The 22119-nt window shown below is 40.8% G+C and overlaps 1 protein-coding gene across 5 annotated transcripts in view; it reads left to right on the top strand.

The window, feature by feature from the left end:
- The first annotated feature begins 6 nt into the window (after positions 1–6).
- The window catches only part of PATL2 (PAT1 homolog 2), a 51262-nt gene continuing 29149 nt past the window's right edge, over positions 7–22119 (top strand). For all 5 annotated transcript variants that reach the window (XM_063794918.1, XM_063794919.1, XM_063794915.1 and 2 more), the window contains exons 1-3: positions 7–347; positions 438–496; positions 1162–1280. The gene's annotated coding sequence lies outside the window, so the exon portion shown is untranslated. The remainder of the gene's footprint in view (positions 348–437; positions 497–1161; positions 1281–22119) is intronic.

Raw genomic sequence — 22119 nt, 5'->3', positions numbered from 1 at the left:
TCTCGTGATGTTTAAGAAGGCATGCACTAGATTGGGTGAGTTTGCTGTCTGTACATCGGCGCCCTCCGATCTGGGGTGCGCGCCCCAGCTTGGGACACCGGGCGCTCATTCTAGGACTTCAGGCTGGAGGCACATTAAGGCTGCCCCCTCGCTTTGCAGACTGGCCCCAGAGATGCTAAGTGACTTGCTAATGGTGCCCCAGCCAGTTAACTGCTCGGACCTGCATTTTTCATTCGAGAAAACGGAAACCCAGAAGATTAAGATCTTTGAATGCTACCTAGCAGAAGGAGAACTTCTGTTTATAACTACAGCTTGGGAATTCCCTGCAGGGTTTCTCGATTCTCTGGGTAAGAAATATAGTCCCCAAAGCATCCTGAGGACAGCTCAGAGAAGGTCCTAGTGAAAGAGTACCTTTCTTGCTTCTTGTATCCCTTCAGGAAAAAGTGTTTGGAAAGTTCTGTGCCAAGAAGTTCCTCCCTATGTCCTTGCTGTTTAGGTAATTTTCTTTGTTCTGTTGATTTGTCGGGGTGGGGGGGGAGGCGGGGGGAGAAAAAAACAACCACTAATAGTAAAAGCAGTAACTGCTAGGGCTTTAGAGCTTCCAGCGCCCTCTAGGTACATCATTCTCTTAGTTTCCACCCTAGAACAGGGGCTGGCACATAGTAGGTACTCAGTAAACCGAATGAACGAATGGATGGATGAATGAATGAATTAGTGAATACATAAATAAACTGTAGGAGGAAAGAATTACCCCCATTTATTTTATGGACAGGGGAAACAAAGGCTAAGAGACTAGAATTCAAACTCTGGCCTGATTCCATTGACATTAATATTTTAGACACTGGAAGACAAAGGGCTCGGCAATTTTAGTGAGAGTTTGGACTGCATCTGCCTTGGACCCAGCCAAGGACGTTAAACATGACAGGCAGACCCATTAAGAAAACCTACCCTCTAAAGTGACCATAAATAAGGTGCCGCCATTTCGTGGTGGTGGAGTCCACAGATCTTTTCTAAGAGGAACAGTGAGAAGAGGAAGTGGACCATGGCGATGGGGAGGGGCAGAGATCTTGGAAGTCACCATGGTTTTCAGTTGAAAGGATTTGCCTAGCTTCCCCAAGGAGCACAACAAATAACTTCTAGGTTTCTTTTACATATTTTTAGGCTTTTGATAATCCTTATTGTGGAGGCCATGCCTAAACTAAGAAAATGCAATACTCTCCATGGACCTAATGAAATGAGATAATGCACAAGAGAGAGCCTCCCACAATGCCTGGTACATAGTAAGTGTTCTGTAGTGTTTAATAAGCACTATAATTATTAATATTATTTACCTAGTTTTTCTACCAGCCCTTTCAATAACTAAAATATGAGAATAATTGTTATACATAAATGTGTGAGTTAAGACACTCTTGCTCCCTCTCTTTTCCCCCTTTTAAAAACTCATATAAGGCACTAAAGGCCTGAAATGTTAGTGTTGAGTTGTACTAGAAAAGTGCCTTAGAAGTTTAGCAAGGGACAGGGCTATTTTTGCCTCTAGTTTCTTGTTTACTACATCACAGAGAAACACTAAATTTAAAATCCATTACAGATAGATTCTGATTTACTCACTTGGAAAACCAATTTAAAAACCAATAAAAAACAGTACAGTTAGAAAAAAGTCGATTTTACAGTTTTCTTTGGGGGAGAATACCTGTATTTTTCTTGGACTTACCATTTATGACATGTTTTGAATAGTGAGGGTGAAAATTATGTATACAACTATTTGTTTAAAAACAAGAGCACTGTTTGCCTAGGATGGCAAATTTGGGAAGTCTACAAACATGACAATTTCTTTTTTTTTTAATTTTTAATATTTTTGTGGAGACAGAGTCTTGCTGTGTTGCCCAGGCTGGTCTCGAACTCCTGGTCTCAAGTGATCCTCCTTCCTCAGCCTCCTAAAGTGCTAGGATCACAAGCATGTGTTACCACGCCCAGCCACAAATATGACAGTTTAATAGCTTTATCTCCCAGTAGTGCAATTAACAGATTAATAGCGGCCTTTTTTTCCCTATATAACCCTCTTAAAATTTTTTTACAATGAACATTTATTCAAAGTAGTAAAAGTTGGCAGGAATTAGAAGAACTGGAACTCTCATACAATCCTGGTGGGAATATAAAATGGTATAAACAATTTGGGGCTGGATGTGGTGGCTCACACTTGTAATCTGAGCACTTTGGGAGGTCAAGGCGGGCAGATCACTTGAGATCAGGAGTTTGAGACCAGCCTGGCCAACATGGTGAAACCCTGTCTCTACTAAAAATACAAAAATTAGCTGGGCATGGTGGCAGGCATCTGTAACCCCAACTACTCAGGAGGCTGAGGCAGGAGAATTGCTTGAACCTGGGAGGCAGAGGTTGCAATGAGCCGAGATTGCACCACTGCACTCCAGCCTGGGCAACAGAGCAAGACTCCATCTCAAAAAGAAAAAAGAAAAAGGAAAACACTTCGACAGCTCTTGATAAAGTTAAACATACACTGGCCATAATATCCAGCCACTCCACCCAAGGTATTTGCCCAAGAGAAAATGAAAGCATATGTCTATACAAAGACTTGGACATTAATGTTTAATGTTTATAGCAGTTTTATTTGTGATAGCTGAAAACTAGAAACGATCCAACATACATCAACAGGTAAATGAATAAACCCATTGGAGTATATATCCATACAATGAAATACTATCATCAACAAACAAGGAATAAACTGTTGATACATGTAACATGGATGAAATAATCATGGTAAATAAAAGAAGTCAGACAGAAAAGAACATATACTATATGATTCTGTTTATACAAAACTCCAGAAAAGGCAAACTATAATCTATATGACAGAAAGTGGATGAGTGGTTTCTAGAGGGAAAGGAGATCATCTAAACATGAGGAAACTTTAGGGTTGATGGATATGTTAATTATCTAGAGTTCGATGATGATTTCAGTTATATTTTAGAACTTATTGTATACTTTAAGTGTAATATATTGTATGTCGATTATAAATATTTAAAAGGACATAGCCAGGGGAGGTGGAGCAAGATGGCTGAATAGAAGCCTCCACTAATCCTGCTCCCTGCAGGAACACCAAATTGAATAACTATCCACACAAAAAAAAGCACTTTCATAAGAACCAAAAATCAGGTGAGTGATCACAGTACCTGGTTTTAACTTCGTATCACTGAAAGAGTAACTGAAGAGGGTAAGACAGTCTTGAATTGCTAAATGCTATCTCTCCCCCATTCGCCGGCAGCGGCCACCTGGCATGGAGAGAGAATGTGTGCTTCTGGGAGAGGAAGAGTGCAGTGATTTTCAGACTTTGCATTGGAACTCAGTGCTGCCCAGTCATAGCACAAAGCAACACTGGGAAGAACTCACCCAGGTCCCATGGAGGGATCATTTAGACCAGCCCTAGCTAGAGGCAAATCATCCATCCCAGCAGTGGGAACCTGAGTTCCAGTAAGCCTCCCCACCATGGGCTGAAGTGCTCTGAGGTTCTACATAAACTTGAAAGGCAGTCTAGGCCACAAGGATGGCAATTCCTGGGTAAGTCCTGGTGCTGTGCTGGGCTCAGAGCCAGTGAATGTGGGGGGCACACAACCTAGTGAGACACTAGCTGGGATGGCCAAGGGATTGCTTGCACCACCCCTCTCCCAACCCCAGGCAGGGCAGCTCAAAGCTCAGAGAGAGACTTCTTTCCTCTGCTTGAGAAGAGGAGAGGGAAGAACAAAGATGAGTTTGTCTTGCATTGGATACCAGCTCAGCTGCAGTAGGATAGGGCACCAGGCAAAGTCCTGAGGCCCACATTCCAGGCCATAGCTCCAAGCTGACATTTCTAGCCACACCCTGGGCCAGAAGGGAACCTGCTGCCTTGAAGGGAAGGACCAGTCCTGGCAGGATTCCTCACCAGCTGACTAAAGAGCCCTTTGGCCCTGAATAATCAGAAGTAGCCAGGTAGTACTCATCATGGGCTTTGGGTGAGACTCAGAGACGTGCAGGCTTCAGGTGTGACCCAGCACATTACAGCTGTGGTGGCTATGGGGAGAAATTCCTTCTGCTTGAGAAAAGAAGTGGAAAGAGTAAAGGGGACTTGGCCACTGTGGGATTAGAATACCAAGTGGCCTCTTCAGGTCCCTGATTCCAGGCTTTGGCTCTTAGATAGCATTCCTGGACGTGCTCTGGGCCAGAGGGGAGCCCACTTCCCTGAAGGGTGAGTCCCAGGCTGGGCAGCATTCACCACAAGCTTACTGCAGAGCCTTTGGGCCTTGAGTATACATCAGCAGTAGCCAGACAGTACCCACCACAGGCCTGGGGTGGAAGTGGCCATGGCAAGAGACTCCTCAGCTTGTGGAAAGGGGAGGGAAAAGTGGGAAGGACTTTGTCTTGTGGCTTGGGTGCCAGTTCAGCCTCAGTGCAATAGAGTACCAGGTAGATTCCTAAGGTTTCTGACTAGGCCCCAGTTCCTGGAAGGCATCTCTGGATTCACCCCAGGCTGGGGGAAACTTGCCACCCTAAAGAGAGGGACATAAGCTTGGCTGGCTTTGCCACCTGCTGATTTTAGAGCCATAGGGCCTTGAGTGAACATAGGTAGTAGCCAGGCGGTGGTTACCATAGGCCTTAGGCAAGACCCAGTACTATGCTGGCTTCACGTCTGACCCTGCACAGTCCCAGTGGTGGTCACAGGGGTGTTTGTGTCACTTCTCCCCCAACTCCAGGCAGCTGATCACAGAAAGACAGACTTTGCCTGGGGGAAAATAAGGGAAGACAATAAGAGTCTCTGCCTGGTAATCCAGAGAATTCTTCCAGATCTTATCCAAGACCACCATGGCAGTGCCTCTATTAGTAATCAGTGTTAAGTTGTCAGCAGTTTAAAATAATGAGTGATAAAATATTATCTGCAAACCTCATGGTAACCTCAAATCAAAAAACATACAGCAGACTGTGAAAGAGCCACAGCATTTCTGTGCTTGGTGTGCCCTCTAATGCAGATACAGCTGCAGTGACCAAAAACTTAGATCACAACACCCAAGTTCCTTTGAATTCCTGGAAAGCCTTCCCAAGAAGGACAGATACAAACAGCCCAGACTGCGAAGACTATAATAAATATTTAACTCAGACACTGATGAACATCCACAAGCATCAGGACCAGCCAGGAAAACATGACCTCATCAAATGAATAAGGCACCAGAGGCCAATCCCAGAGAAACAGAGATATGTGACCTTTGAAACAGAATTCAAAATAGCTGTTTTGGTCAGGCACGGTGGCTCACACCTGTAATCCCAACATTTTGGGAGGCCAAGGTGGGTAGATCACTTGAGCTCAGGAGTTCAAAACCAGCTTGGCCAACATGGTGAAACCCTATCTCTACTAAAAATACAAAAATAGCTGGGCGTGGTGGCGTATGCTTGTAATCCCAGCTACTCAGGAGGCTGAGGCAGGAGAATTGCTTAAACTTGGGAGGCAGAGATTCAGTGAGCCAAGATCACACCACTGCACTCCAGCCTGGGCAACTGAGCAAGACTCTGTCTAAAAAAAAAAAAAAAAAAAAAAAACTGTTTTGAGGAAACTCAAAGAAATTAAAGCTAACACAGAGAAGGAATTCAGAATCCTATCATATAACTTTAACAAAGAGATTAAAATAACTAAAAAGAATCAAGCAAAAATTATGGAGTTGAAAAATGATACTGACATACACAAGGGTGCATCAGAGTCTCTTATCAGTAGAACTGATCAAGTGGAAGAAAGAATTAGTGAGCTTGAAGACAGGCAATTTGAAAATATAATCAGAAGAGACAAAAGAAAAAAGAATAAAAAAGAATGAAGCATGCCTACAAGATCTAGAAAATAGCCTCAAAAGGGCAAATTTAAGAGTTACTGGCTGCAGCCAGGTGCAGTGGCTCACTCCTGTAATCCCAGCACTTTGGGAGGCCGAGGTGGGCAGATCATGAGGTCAGGAGTTCGAGAGCAGCCTGGTCAGGAGTTCGAGAGCAGCCTCGCCAACATCGTGAAACCCCGTCTCAACTAAAATACAAAGATTAGCTGGGCGTGGCAGCGGGCGCCTTTAATCCCGGCTACTCTGGAGGCTGAGGCAGGAGAATTGCTTGAACCTGGGAGGTGGAGGCTGCAGTGAACCAAGATCACAGCACTGCACTCCAGCCTGGACAACAAAGTGAGACTCTGTCTCAAAAAGAAAAAAAAAAAGAGTTATTGGCCTTAAAGAGGAGGTAGAGAGAGAGATGGGGTAGAAAGTTTATTCAAAGTGATAGTAACAAAGACCTTCCCAAACCTAGGGAAAGATATCAATATTCAAGTATATGAAGGTTATAGAACACCAAACAAATTCAACCCAAAGAAGATGACCTCAAAACATTTAATAAACAAACTCCCAAGGTCAGGAATACAGAAAGGATCCTAAAAGCAGCAACAGAAAATAAACAAATAACATACCATGGAGCTCTGATATGTCTGGCAGCAGACTTTCCAGTGGAAATATCCTTGAAATATGAAGGAGAAATAAATATCCTTGAAAATATGAAGGAGAAATAAAGACTTTCCTAGACAAACAAAAGTTGAGGGATTCCATCAACACCAGACCTGTCCTACAAGAAATGCTGAAGGGAGTTCTTTAATCAGAAAGAAAAGGACATTAATGAGCAATGAAAAATAATTTGAAGGTGTAAAACTCACTGGTAATTGGAAGTACACAGAAAAAAAACAGAATATTGTAACACTGTAATCATGGTATGTAAACTACTCATATCTTGAGTGGAAAGACCAAAAGCTGAACCAGTCAAAACTAATAACTATAACAACTTTTCAAGACATAGACAGTACAATATGACACAAACACAAACAACAAAGAATTAAAAAGCAGGAGGACAAAGTTAAAATGTAGAGTTTTTATTAATTTTTTCTTTGCTTCTTTATTTACGTAATCAGTGGTAAGTTTTCATTGGTTTAAAATAATGGGTTATGTTGTGAATATGCCAAAAATAATAAAATAAATAATGGGTTATAAAATATTAAATACAAGCCTTATGGTAACCTGAAATAAAAAAGCATACAACAGGGGCCAGGAGTGGTGGCTCCCACTTGTAATCCTAGCACTTTGGGAGGCCAAAGCAGGCCTTTGGCTTGAGCTCAGGAGTTTGAAACCAGCCTGGAAAACACGGTGAAAGTGCTGTCTCTACAAAAGTGCTTGTCTCTACCAAAAAAAAAAAAAAAAAAAAAAAAAAATTAGCCAGACATAGTGGCACTCACCTGTGGTCCCAACTACTTGGGAGGCTGAGATGGGCAGATCACTTGAGCCTGAAAGGCAGAGGTTGCAGTGAGCCAAGATCGCACCACTGCACCCCAGCCTGGGTGACAAAGCGAGATCCCCATCTCAAAAAAAGTCCCCAAAACAACATACAACAGATACACAAAAAATAAAAAGCAAGAAATTTTTAAATACTACCAGAGAAAATCACCTTCACAGAAAGGAAGACAGGAACAAAAGAAGGAAGGAACAGAGGACCACAAAACAACTAGAAAACAAATAACAAAATGGCAAGAGTAAGTCCTTACTTATCAATAATAACATTGAATCTAAATGGACTAAACTCAAAAGACATAGAGTGGCTGAATGGATTTAAAAAAAAAAAAAAAAAAAGCAAGACCCGGTGATTTGTTGCCTACAAGGAGCACACTTCGCCCATAAAGACACACATAGACTAAAACAAAGGGATAGAAAAATATATTCCATTCCAATGGAAACCAAAAAGGATCATGAATAGCTATGCTTACATCAGACAAAATAGATTTCAAGACAAAAACTATAAAAAGAGACAAAGAAGGTCATTATATAATGAAAAGAGGTTAATTCGGCAAGAGTATATAACAATTGTAAAAATATATGCACTCCAACTGGAGCACCCAGCTATATAAAGTAAATATTATTAGAGCTAAAGAGAGAGATAGACCCCAATACAATAATAGCTGGAGACTTCAACACCCCACTTTCAGCATTGGACAGATCATCCAGACTGAAAATCAACAAAGAAACATCAGACTTAATCTGCACTATAGATCAAATGGCTCTAATAGATTTTTTCTTTTTTGAGATGCAGTCTTGCTCTGTTGCCCAGGCTGGAGTGCAGTGGTGTGATCTCAGCTTACTGCAAGCTCCACCTCCCAGGTTCACACCATTCTCCTGCCTCAGCCTCCTGAGTAGCTGGGACTACGGGTGCTCACCACCATGCCCAGCTAATTTTTTTGTATTTTTAGTACAGATGGGGTTTCTCCATGTTAGTCAGGATGGTCTTGATCTCCTGACCTTGTGATCCACCTGCCTTGGCCTCCCAAAGTGCTGGAGTTACAGGCGTGAGCCACCGTGCCTGGCCAGATCTAATAGATATTTACAGAACATTTTATCCAATGGCTACAGAATACCCATTCTTCTCCTCAGCACATGGATCATTCTCAAGGATAGACCATATGTTAGACCACAAAATAAGTCTTAAAAAATTGAAATTATATCAAATATCTTCTCTGACCACAATGGAAAAAACTAGAAATCAATAACAAGAGGAATGTTTGAAACCATACAAATACATGGAAATTAAAAGTATGCTCCTAAGTGACTGTGGGTCAACAAAGAAATTAAGAAGGAAATTTTTTAAATTCTGGAAACAGATGATAATGGAAACACAATATACCAGAACCTATGGGATACAGAGAAGGCAGTAATAAGAAGAAAGTTGATAGCCATAAGCACCTACATTAAAAAAAAAAACAGAAAAACTTCAAATAAACAACATAATGATGCATTTCAAAGAACTAGAAAAGCAAGAGCAAGCCAAACCCAAAATTATTAGAAGGAAAGAAATAATAAAGATGAGAGCAAAAATAAATGAAATTGAAATGAAGGAAACAATAGAAAAGATCAACAAAAAGAAAAGTTGTTTTTTTAAAGACAAAAATCAACAATTCCTTAGCCAGACTCGCTAAGAAAAAAAGGAGAGAAGACTCATATAAATAAAATCAGAGATGAAAAAGGAAACATTACAACCAATATCAAAGAAATTCAAAGGATCATTAGAGGCTACTATGAGCAACTACATGCCAATAAATTGGAAAACCTAGAAGAAATGGATACGTTCCTAGACACATACAACCTGCCAAGATCGAACCTTGAAGAAATCCAAAACCAGAACAGACCAATAACAAGTAACAAATGAAAGCCCAGGACTCTATGTCTTCACTGCTAAATGTTACTAAACATATGAAGAAGAACTAATACCAACTGATATAGTTTCAATATTTGTCCCTACCCAAATCTCATGTTGAATTGTAATCCCTAGTATTGGAGGTGGGGCCTGGTGATGGGTGTTTGGATCATGGGGGCATATCCCTCATGGCTTGGTGCTGTCCTCACAATAGTGAGTGCATTCTTGAGAGATCTGGTTGTTGGGAAAATGTGACACCTCCCCCCACCACCTCTTGCTCCAAATCTTACCATGTGAAGTGCCTGGCACCCTTCTGTGATGAGTAAAAGCTCCCTGAGGTCTCCCCAGTAGCTGAGCAGATGCCAGCACCATGTTTGTACAGCCTACAGAACCATAAGCCAATTAAAACTCTTTTCTTTGTAAATTTCCCAGCCTCAGGTATTTCTCTTTTTTTTTTTTTTTTTTTTTTTTTTTTTTTGAGACAGGGTCTCACTCTGTCACCCAGGCTGGAGGGCAGTGGTGCAATAATCTCAGCTCACTGCAACCTCCACCCCCTGGGTTCAAGCAATTCTCATGCCTCAGCTTCCTGAGTAGCTGAAAGAACAGGCATGTACCACCACACCCAGCTAATTTTCATATTTTTAGTAGAGATAGGGTTTCACCATGTTAGCCAGGCTGGTCTCAAACTCCTGGCCTCAAGTGATCTGCCTTCCTCAGCCTCCCAAACTGCTGGGATTACAGGCATGAGCTACCATGCCCAGCCTCAGTTATTTCTTTATAGCAATGCAAGAAAGACCCAAAACACCAACCCTACTCAAACTATTCTGAAAAATAGAGGAGGAGGGAGTATTTTCAAACTCACCTACGTGGCCAGTATTACCTTGATGCCAAAACTAGACAGACACATAAAAAAAAAAAACTACAGGCAAATATCCCTGATGCAAAAATCCTCAGCAACATACTAGCACACTGAATTCAACAACACATTAAAGTGATTATTCATCTCATCTGCAATATCTTTCCATGGAAAAAAAAAATCATTCATCATGACCAAGTGGGATTTATCCCAGAGATGCAAGGATGGTTCAACATACACAAATCAATCAATGTGATATATCATATCAACAGAATGAAGGGCAAAAACCATATGATCATTTCAACTGATGCTGAAAAAACAGTTGATAAAATTCAACATCCCTTCATGATAAAAACCCCCCCAAAAACTGGACATAGAAGGAACATACCTCAACACAGTAAAAGCTATATGACAAACCCACAGCTATTATCATAGTGAATTAGGGGAAAACCTAAAGCCTTTTCTCAAAGATCTGGAACATGACAAAGATGCCCACTTCCACCACTATTATTCAAAACAGTACTGGAAGTCCTAGCTAGAGCAATCAGACAAGAGAAAGAAATAAAGAGCATCCAAACTGGAAAGGAAGAAGTCAAATTATCCTTCTTTGCAGATGATATGATCTTATATTTGAAAAAAACCTAAGGACTCCACCAAAAAACTATTAGAACTGATAAACAAATTCAGTAAAGTTGGAGGATACAAAGTCAACATACAGGCCAGGCATGGTGGCTCACAGCTGTAATCCCAGCACTTTGGGAGGCCAAGGTGGGCTGATCACTTGAGGTCAGGAGTTCAAGACCAGTGTGGCCAATATGGTGAAACCCCATCTCTGCTAAAAATACAAAAATTAGCGAGGTGTGGTGGCACATACCTGTAGTCTCAGCTACTAGGGAGGCTGAGGCAGGAGAATCACTTGAACCCAGGAGGTGGAGGCTGCAGTGAACCAAGATGGCACCACTGCACTCCAGCCTAGGTGACAAAGTGAGGCTCCATCTCAAAAAACAAAAAGAAAGAAAATAAAAAGAAAATCAACATACAATCATTTATTTTACAAATAATATTAAATTTAAATACCTAATATTAAAACCTTCTTAACCAAGAAGTAAAAGATCTCTACGATGATAACTATAAAACACTGATGAAAGAAATTGAAGAGGACACAAAAAAATGGAAAGATATTCCATGTTCATGGATTGGGAGACTCAATATGTTAAAATATCTATACTACCTAAAGCAAGCTACAGATTCAATGTAAACCCTATCAAAATACCAATTACATTCTTCACAGAAATGGAAAAAACAATCCTAAAATTTATATGGAACCACAAAAGGCCCAGAACAGCCAAAACTATCTTGAGCAAAAAGAACAAAACTGGAAGAATCACATTACCTGACTTCAAATTATACTACAAAGCTGCAGTAACCAAAAGAGCATGATACTGGCATAAAAACAGACACATAAACCAATGAAACAGAATAGAGAACCCAGAAACAAATCCATACATTTACAGTAAACTTATTTTCAACAAAGTTGTCAAAAACCTACATTGGAGAAAGGACACTCTCTTCAATAAATGGTGCTGGGAAAACTGGATATCCATAAGCAGAAGAATGAAACTAGACCACTATCTCTCACCATATACAAAAATCAAATAAAAATGGAATAAAGACTTAAATCTGGCTGGGCATGGTGGCTCACACCTGTAATCCTGGCACTTTGGGAGGCCAAGGTGGGTGGATCTCTTGACCAGGAGTTTGAGACCAGCCTGGCCAACATGGTAAAACCCTGTCTCTACTAAAAATACAAAAAATTAGCTGGGCATGTTGATGCACACCTGTAATCCCAGCTACTCAAGAGACTGCGGCATGGGAATCACTTTAAGCTGGGAGGTGGAGGTTGTAGTGAGCTGAGACCACTGCACTCTAGCCTGGGTGACACAGTGAGACCCTGTCTCATAAAGAAAATAAAAAGACTTAAATCTAAGACCTCAAGCTATGAAACTGCTAAAAGAAAACATTGTGGAAACTCTCCAGGACATTAGACTGGGCAAAAATTTCTTGAGTAATACCCTTAAAGACTTCTGCACAGCAAAAGAAACAATCAACAAAGAGAAGAGACAGCCTACAGAATGGGAGGAAATATTTACAAACAAATCCATCTCACAAGTATTAATAATAAAAATATAAAATGAGCTCAAACAACTCTATAGGAAAAAAATCTACTAATCCAGTTTTAAAAATGGGCAAAAGATCTGAATAGGCATTTCTCAAAAGAAGACATACAAATGGCAAACGGGTATCTGAGAAGGTGCTCACCATCATTGATCATCAGACAAATGCAAATCAAAACTACAATGAGATATCAGCTCACCCTCATTAAAATGGCTTTTATCCAAAGGACAGACAATAACGAATGCTGGTGAGGATGTGAAGAAAAGGGGAACCTTCATACACTGTTGGTGGGAATGGAAATTAGTATAGCCACTAGGGAGAACAGCTTGGAGGTTCCTCAAAAAACTAAAAATACAGCAACCATATGATCCAGCAATCCTACTCCTGGGTATATACGCAAAAGAAAGAAAATCAGTATATCAAAGAGATATCTGCATTTTCATGTTTATTGCAGCACTATTCAAAATAGTCAAGATTTGGAAGCAACCTAAGTGTCCATCAACAGATGAATGAAGAAAATGTGGTACACATACACAATGGAGTGTGTTTGGCCATAATAAAGGGTGAATTAAAGGGTGAATTCTTGTCATTTGCAGCAATATGGATGGAACTGGAGGTCATTATGTTAAGTAAGCCAGGCATAGAAAGACAAGCTTTGTGTGTTCTTCTCTGTGGGAGCTAAAAATTACAGCAACTGAATTCATGGAAATAGAGAGTAGAATAATGGTTATCAGAGGCTGTGAAGAGTAGTGGGGGGAGGGAGAAGGAGAAATGGTTAATGGATACAAAAATATAATTAGAATGAATAAGATCTGGTATTTGATAGCACAACAGGGTGACTAGTGTCAACAGTTTATTGTATAGTAAAAATAACTAAAATAGTATAATTGGATTATTTGTAACACAAAGAAAGGATAAATGCTTGGGGTAAGGGATACACCATTTTCCCTGATGTGATTATTATACCTGTATCAAAATATCTCATACACTTCATATATATATACACACACACCCATTATGTACCCATGAAAATTAAAATTAAAATTAAAATTAAAAAAATTTAAAGACAGAAAATAAAAATAAAAAAATTAAACAAAATGACCAAGCCAGGCATGGTGGTACGCACCTGTAGTCCCAGCTACTTAGGAGGCTGAAGCAGAAGGATCACTTGAGCCCATGAGTTCGTGACCAGCCTGGGCAACATAGCAAGAGCCCCATCTCAATTTTTTAAAATAATAATTTAAAAAAAAGTGGGAAAGCTGCTGACCCAAACTACACAACAATCTAGAAGGTAGGTGTTATTTCCTTTACAGATAAGGAGACTGAGATGCAGAGAGGTAAGATACTTCCCATGATTTCACTGAGCTGGGATTCAAATCTTGGTCTAGTGGATTCCAAAGGCCTCAATCTTTCCGCTAGAAAATAACTCTTGGCACTTTCCGAGAAGGGATCCATAAGAAGTAATTGGGAGGCTTTGGAGACCAGGGCAAGAATAGAAGCAAATGAGAAGGTGAGGGGGATGTAGCTACAGAGCAACCAGCACCAAGATATGAAGCAAATGAGAAGGTGAGGGGAAGTAGATACACAGGAGCCAGCAACAAGATGTGTAATATTATTTTTTTAACTGACATTTACTTTTTTCTGTTTATAAAAGTAATATATGCACATGATGGAAAATTGGAACATACTAAAAACTATAAAGAAGAAAATTAAGGTTGGTTCAAGTACAGTGGTGTTTACAACTAATTCATCACAGTCACAGATTTCTTTGTTCCTTCTCCACTTCCACTGCTTCACTTGATTGGTCAAAAAGGAGAAGAAGGAAGAAGAAGGAGGGAGAAGAAGGAGGGAAAAGAAGGAGGAAGAAGAAAGAAGAAGAAGGAAGAAGAATGAGCAGGAGCAAGAAGAAGAAACAAGAAAAGGGAGGAGGAGGAAGAGGAAAAGGAAGAAGGAGGAAGAGGAGGAGAAAAAGAGGAGGAGAAGGAGGAGGAGGAAGGGGAAGAGGAAGAGGGAGGAGGAGGAGAAGAAACAGGAGGATGAGGAGGAGGAGGAGGAGATAGTTAAAACCATTGTTAAATGGTATAATTTAAGGAGTTTGAAGATTGCTACCTGCTCCAAAGTACCTCTTGGTTAAATGTGTTTTGGAACTCAAAATCCTCAATCTTATGTGTTAATTCTATTAAATTCAGCAAATTTTGGTTAAGTGCAGGCTTTGCGGCAAATTTAAGTACTTCTAAGGAATTAAAAGCAGAAGACGCCAGACCCTGCCCACCAGGAGATTCCAATCTGTAATTAAAATCAGCCCAATAATTAATTTATGAGCAGCTACCTAAGATGTTCAGCCTGACTGACTTTTCAGATTTGAGAGCTGTTACATAATGGGCAACAGGCCCCAAAAAACATAGAACACAAAGAGGGAGATTTTTTTTTTTAATTGGCAGTTACCAAGTCAGACACCATACCTTGGAGGGGGAAAAAATATCTCCCAGGATCCATATGAGGCGAGTACTATTATCTTTATTTGGGGGAGAATGAAAGGAAAGACAAAAGTTGGGAATTAAAGTATCCAGTAGGCAGAGAACCTGTCCCACAGGCTTGTGTGTAACCATTGCAGTCTATCAGATGCCAAATTTGTTTTTACTGGGAAAATTATATAAACTTGATGTAAAAAAAATCAAGTAGTACAGAAATATAAAAATCCTAATTTCTCCCAAATCCTCTCCCAGTAATAACCATAATTTTAAATGTATTATTCATCCTTAATTATAAGCCTATTAAAAGCATAAAAGGAATCAGAGGTAGCATCACCTGTCAGCTTGAATGCAGAAATGGATTAGGTAAATGTTGAAGCCAAAATCTCTTAATTGTGTGGGAGTAGTAGGACAGACCCAGAATTTTCCCTGGGGAAGATTATACCCAGTTACTAAATTACTGGCACAGCTTCCTTTAGGGATGTTTTCCCTTGTAGGTATAGTACTTCGCTCTTCATCTCAGTTCCTACTTAAAACTGCAGAATTCTAACCTGGATATTTTCTATCTTGCCTTGGATTCCGTGCAGCACTATTAAAAAATCAACATTCTCCTCCAAATATTCTTTTTCCCTTTTGACAAATGCTTCTCAGCCATAGCTTCCTACTTTCCAGCTTGTGGAGCTGACACTTGCCTCTGACCAGTTAGTGTGGGGTCCTTTCTGGCTGCCCCCTGACACTGTTAGACCTGCTTCCAATCAGGTGCTCTCTATTCTCTGGTGGTTTGGATCTTTCTGAACTCTTCCCCTAAAACAACTGTGAGGAAACCAGGAAGAATTATTTGGTAAAGAATCAGAAGTTTAAAACAAAATAAACAGCACAAAATGGTGAGAGATGTGTCCACAGATCCATCATAGACACAGAAGAACCAGGTATGTCCACAGGAGTAAACAGAACTTGGTGGGCTTGTGACTGTTTTTGTTTTGAGTTTAGGAGTGGAGGCTTAATAGGCAAAAGAAAGAGAAAGGAAAACAGCTGTCTCTGTAGTGACAGAGAGGGAACTTCTGAGGAAAAGGCCAGACGGCAGCCGGTGCCCTGGATTTTATACTCAGGCTTTAGGAGGCAGTGTCTGATTTATGTAGGGCTCACAGATTGGTTCCATCAGGTATGACATTTACAGAGGTGAGGGGAAGGCTGGCCATCCCACCCTAATCTTATTATGCAAATGAACTTTCCCCTTGGCCAGCGCCATCTTGTCTGCCCCTTACTGTAAAAGTGGCTGACAAAGAAAAGGGAAGATGGAGCTGCCATCTTGAACATGATTGGCTCAACTGCAGGCATCTGTGTCTGCAGCTCAATTTTACAGGCTGCTCTTTGTTAGAAAGGAAAATAATTTGGGGCTGCTTTTCATTAAAAGGAAAACTTCTGTACCCTAATTAATTTCTGAACTCCTGTATCATTCCCCCCTCTGGAGTGGTAACCCTAACTGCTTTTTTTTTTTTTTTTTTTTTTTTTGAGGGAGTCTCGCTCTGTCGCCAGGCTGGAGTGCAATGGTGCAATCTCGGCTCACTGCAACTTCCACCTCCCGGGTTCAAGTGATTCTTCTGCCTCAGCTTCCTGAGTAGCTGGGACTACAGGCACGTGCCACCACGCCCAGCTAATTTTTTTGTATTTTTAGTAGAGACCGGGTTTCACCATGTTGGCCAGGATGGTGTCCCTAACTGCTTTTAGGGGGTGGTGGACGATGACTCTTTCTGGCTACTTCATGCTGAAAAGGGGTGTTGTGTGGGTAACAGCAGCTAAGGCTCCTCCTGGGGTTGATCTAAGGGTCCTCGGAAGAAAGGCATGTCCATGTGTGGTTCTGTCTGCAGCACCATTTGGAGTTTGATTGGTGTCAGCCATTCCAATGGGTCGTAACAGTGGTTTGCCTCCACCAGATGTTGCCATCCCTTTTTGTTTCTTCAAGTTGCAGATCATCACTTGATTCATAGGAATAAGCAGGGTTAGTCTAAAATGTAGGCAAAAGCTTGTAAGTTTCCTTGACTCATTTCGATGAATGCTGTACTTTGGTATCCTGGATGAGGTCCTCAGTAAGAAGTGGCTATGTTGACTGGGGTAAATACCCAGGGTTTGTCGTCACATGCCAGGAAAATGTAGGAGACAGACACACACAAGGAGTTTAGGAGCGGAAGTTTAAGAGGCAAAAGAAAGAGAAAGGAAAACAGCTCTCTCTAGTGAGAGAGAGGGGACTTCTGAAAGGAAAAAGCTGTGACTGCTTTTATTTCATGATTTCTTATCATCATTACTATTATTGTTTTAACTGTGGGTCAACTTGCCACAAATGAGTTTGCTAAAAGACAATTTATCATATGTCAAATTAGCCAAAAATCTATTTATCTAATGACCACTGACAGCAAAACCTGAGGTGGGACTGCCCCTCTGCTCATCCAACATTCTGCAAGTGTGAGTGGGGGAGGTGGGTTCCACCATCTATCCCCGGAAGCCAGGCCATGACAGGCAGGAGGTGGCTCAGTCAGTACATAACTCAGAGTTTAGTAGGGGGAAGGGAAGGTTCCACAAAATTGGGATTATTTTATATGTATATTCATTGAATTTGCTTATCTTAATGTAATAAAATATTGATATTTTCCATGTCACTTGATACAGAACTGGCTTCTAATTATTGACATTTTTAGGCTGGGTGTGGTGGATCATGCCTGTAATCCCAGCACCATGGGAGGATGAAGCTGGCAGATCACCTGAGGTCAGGAGTTTGAGACCAGACTGGCCAACGTGGAGAAACCCTGTCTCTACTAAAAATACAAAAAAAATTACCCGGGCATGGTGGCACATGCCTGTAATCCCACCTAAGTGGGAGGCTGAGGCAGGAAAACTGCTTGAAGTGAGATTGAAGTGAGCCAAGGTTGCAGTGAGCCGAGATCACGCCATTGCACTCCAACCTGGGAGACAGAGCGAGACTCTGTCTCAAAAAAAAAAAAAACAGAAAAAGAAAACATTTTTTGGACTTTTCTCTATATCATGCCTTGTCTTAGGCAGAAAAATGCCCCAGAACCTGCAGAAACATTACTTTACATGGTATAAGGGATTTTGCAGATGTAATTAAAGTTAAGGACCTTTAAAAAAGGAGATTATCAGGAATTATTTGGGTACGCCCAGTGTAATCACAGGGGTCCTTTAAAGCAGAGAACTTTTCCTGATGGTAGTCAGAGGGAGATGTGATTGCAGAAGAATGGCCAGAGATGCCACAAGCTGGCTTTGAAGATGAAGGAACAGGCCATGAATCAAGGGATGCAGGTGGCCTCTAGAAGGTGGAAAAGCCAAAGACATGGGTTCTCCCATAGAGTCTCCAGAAAGGAGTGCTTCTCTGCTGCCACCTTGATTTTTAGCCCCATCATATTTGTGTTAGACTTCTGAGCTACAGAAATACAAGATGATAAACTGTTTTCTTAAGCCACCAAGTTTTTGGAAATTCGTTACAGCAGCAATAGAAAATTAGTTCTTCCCCTTTTTCCAGAATCATGGACATTTTGGCCTTGGTTTCCAGGAGCTTAGTTCAGTATAAATATTTGCCTTTTCCAAGTCAAGTTTACCTCTTGGTTAACTAGGCTCTGGCTACACAGAGTATTCTGAGCACACTCATGTTGGAGGCAGGTTATCATCAGCTCCATAGCTGAGGAAGGTAGGAGTTTTGCCAAAGCCTGGCTTGGTCAGGAGCCCTGGTCTTCCCCTCCTATCACTGCCACAAACCGAGCTGAGTTAGCCCCAGTGATGTGGGCCCAGCACATCACATGAGAATCACAGGCCAGAGTCCTGGCAGTGCTGCCATTTCTGAGCCATTTCTCAGATGTCACGCTCCAAATGGGCCAGACCACTCCTGCTCTACCTGCTGTTGCCAGTGTTGAAGAGGAACAAGAGTAAGAGGAGGGGCCTCCAGCCCCCAAGACAAAGATATCCCAAAGTTTTGGCTTTCTTCTTCTTAGCCTGGCCTAAATGCCTCTACAACCTGGCCCCAACCTATCCATCTGATCTCAGTGTTCACCACAGTCGTTCAAGGATTCTTTACTGAGTGCCTGCTAGCTCCTCGGCACTGGGGAAAGTTCCTCCTCTGGTGAGCTCATAGGCTCTGGTTATAGGCAATAAATAGATTATGATACCAGGAAATTAGCCCCATCAGGAGGAGCCTGCAGAAGACTTAGTGTCAAGGTAAAGAATGTGAACTTTATCCTTTAGACTGTGATGCAGGTGCCAACAGAGCTGGGTTTTTTGTTGTTGTTGTCATTCGTTTTTGTCTTTGGGGTATTTTTTGTTTGCTATTTTACAAACCTTATCCACATAGCTTTATTTTTTCTAATTATAAAATTCATGGCTATTATGAAAACTTCAGACAATAGGTAAGGATAAAGATAAACATTTAAATTACCTGTTATTCTATAAACCAAAGATAACCACTGCTAATGCATTGTTTATTCTTTCTCTATTTATATACAGATATGAATATGAATGTATATGTTTACAAAGATGCAATCATTGTGCAGAGATTTCTCTGCAAACTGCTTTTTATTTAACCATTTATCATGGACAGTGTATCTATTTCTATAATAATAGAGATCTATATTGTTTTTTCATGTGTTCACAGTATTTCATTGTATAAAACATGCCATACATTTTTACCTAATCCTGTATTGAAGATGTTTGCAGTTTTTCCCTATTATAATTCAGGCTACACACTGTGAAACTGCCTCCAGAGTCTTTGTACCAGGTTATCCTCCCTCTATAAAATAAGGAAGATATTTATCTCCCCACACTCTTCCCCTAGCTGGTCATTATCATCAATTGTATCTCCTTATTTTACTTTGTATCTTATTTATTTATCTATTTATTTGAGACAGAGTCTCTTTATGTTGCCTAGGCTGGCCTTTTCTTAGCCTCCTGAGCAGATGGTACTACAGGTGTGTGCCACCGTGCCCAGGTTTACTTTATATTATTTTTAAATTTAATTTAATTTTTTTTTTTTTGAGACAGAGTCTCACTCTGTGGCTCAGGCTGGAGTGCAGTGGTGCTGTGATCTCAACTCACTGCAACCTCCACCTCCTGGGTTCAAGCAATTCTTGTGCCTCAGCCTCCCAAGTAGCTGGGATTACAGGAACATGCCACCACACTCAGATAACTGTTGTATTTTTAGTAGAGACGGGTTTTTGCTATGTTGGTGAGGCTGGTCTCGAACTCCTGACCTCAAGTGATCCGCCTGCCTTGGCCTCCCAAAGTACTGGGATTACAGGCATGAGCCACCATGCCTGGCCACAATCTGTTTTAAAAGTTTCTCCTGCCTAGAAGTTTCTCTGTAAGCGTAGCAGTTATAGATTAATCACAGAAAATCTTTTTATGTTACGTTATAAATCATTGGACAATTACCTATTACGGATTGAACATAGGTTTGGTAGACAAAATCTCAACTTTTCTGTCTATATGTGCACCTTTCCTGTAATGTAAATAGAGGCATGGTTTTGAAAAACAATAACATTTTTGAGTTTTTTATAACCAAATATATTTTAACATATCAGTTAAAAAAAGTAGTTTTATACACTTAGCCTATATTCCCCAAAGCTCATATTTTTATAATTAATTAAAATATAAATTTAAATTATTATTTAAATTAGGACAGTTTTTCTATTTGAAAAAGTAAAAAGCATGGTCAAAGATTTCTCAGTCTCCATAAGGACACAGACATTCTGTGTTAACAGACATTCACACTTAACTAAAGTAAAGGATTTTCAAAGTAAATGTCAGAGAAAATAGCAAACTTATTTTTATGTTATCTGTCAACAGCATTATGTTAATTTTGACATGGTTACTGATTGGATAATATATGATAACAAGCAGTTGTGAAGAAGCTATTGCTAAAAAGATCTGAGCTTAACATAAATATCTCTTTTTCTAAACTCTTAACATCTTCAGAAACAACAAAAATAATTTTTACCCATAAGTTTTTTTAAATGACTTTCAAAGGTAAATTTAAGATTACCAGATAAAAATAAAGGCATGATGGCTCAGGACTGTAATCCCAGCACTTTGGGAGGCCAAGGTGGGAGGATCACTTGAGCTCAGGAGTTCAAGAGCAGGCTAGACAACATTGTGAGACGCTGTTTCTACCAAAAAAAAAAAAAAGCCAGGCATGGTTGCGTGTGCCTGTGGTCCCAGCTACTCAGGAAGCTGAGGTGGGAGGATCACTTGAGCCCAGGAGGTGGAGGCTGCAGTGAGCTGTGACTGTGCCATTGCCCTCCAGCCTTGGCAACACAGTGAGACCCAGTCTCAAAAAAAAAAAATTTTTTTTGACTTTATTTGTGGTTTTATATTTGCCACTCAGCAATCTTAAATTTTTTTGTAGACAAATTTGTCAGCCACCCTTCATAGCCTATGGATTTGGGGTGATAGTTAGAAGGTCCGTCTTTACATTTAGAAAACACTCACTTTTTTTTGAGACGGAGTTTCGCTCTTGTTGCCCAGGCTGGAGTGCAATGGCGCTATCTCAGCTCATGGCAACCTCCGCCTCCCATGTTCAAGCGATTCTCCTGCCTCAGCCTCCCGAGTAGCTGGGATTACAGGCATGTGCCACCATGCCTGGCTAATTTTGTATTTTTAGTAGAGATGGGGTTTCTCCATGTTGGTCAGGCTAGTCTCGAACTCCTGACCTCAGGTGATCCGCCCACCTCGGCCTCCCAAAGTGCTGGGATTACAGGTGTGAGACACCATGCTTGGCCAACATTCATATATTTTCTTTTAGTATTTTTGAGATTTTCTTTTTATTATTATACTTTAAGTTCTGGGGTACATGTGCAGAACATGCAGGTTTGTTACATAGGTATACATGTGCCATGGTGATTTGCTGCACCCATCAACCAGTCATCTACATTAGGTATTTCTCCTAATGGTATCCCTCCCCTAGTCCCCCACCCCACAACAGGCCCTGGTGTGTGATGTTCCCCTCCCTGTGTCCATGTGTTCTCATTGTTCAACTCCCACTTATGAGTGAGAGCATGCAGTATTTGGTTTTCTGTTCTTGTGTTAGTTTGCTGAGAATGGTGGTTTCCAGCTTCATCCATGTCCCTGCAAAGGACATGAACTCATCCTTTTTAATGGCTGCATAGTATTCCATGGTGTATATGTGCCACATGTTCTTTATCCAGGCTATCATTAATGGGCATTTGGGTTGGTTCCAAGTCTTTGCTATTGTGAACGGTGCTGCAGTAAACATACCTGTGCATGTGTCTTTATAGCAGCATGATTTATAATCCTTTGGGTATATGCCCAGTAATTGGATTGTTGGGTCAAATGGTATTTCTGGTTCTAGATCCTTAAGGAATCACCACA

The sequence above is a fragment of the Pan troglodytes genome, chromosome 16 (assembly GCF_028858775.2).
Source record: "Pan troglodytes isolate AG18354 chromosome 16, NHGRI_mPanTro3-v2.0_pri, whole genome shotgun sequence".
NCBI classification, from domain to species: domain Eukaryota; kingdom Metazoa; phylum Chordata; class Mammalia; order Primates; family Hominidae; genus Pan; species Pan troglodytes.
The sequence above is the reverse complement of the archived record's forward strand: the minus strand, read 5'-3'. Positions and strand labels throughout refer to the sequence as shown.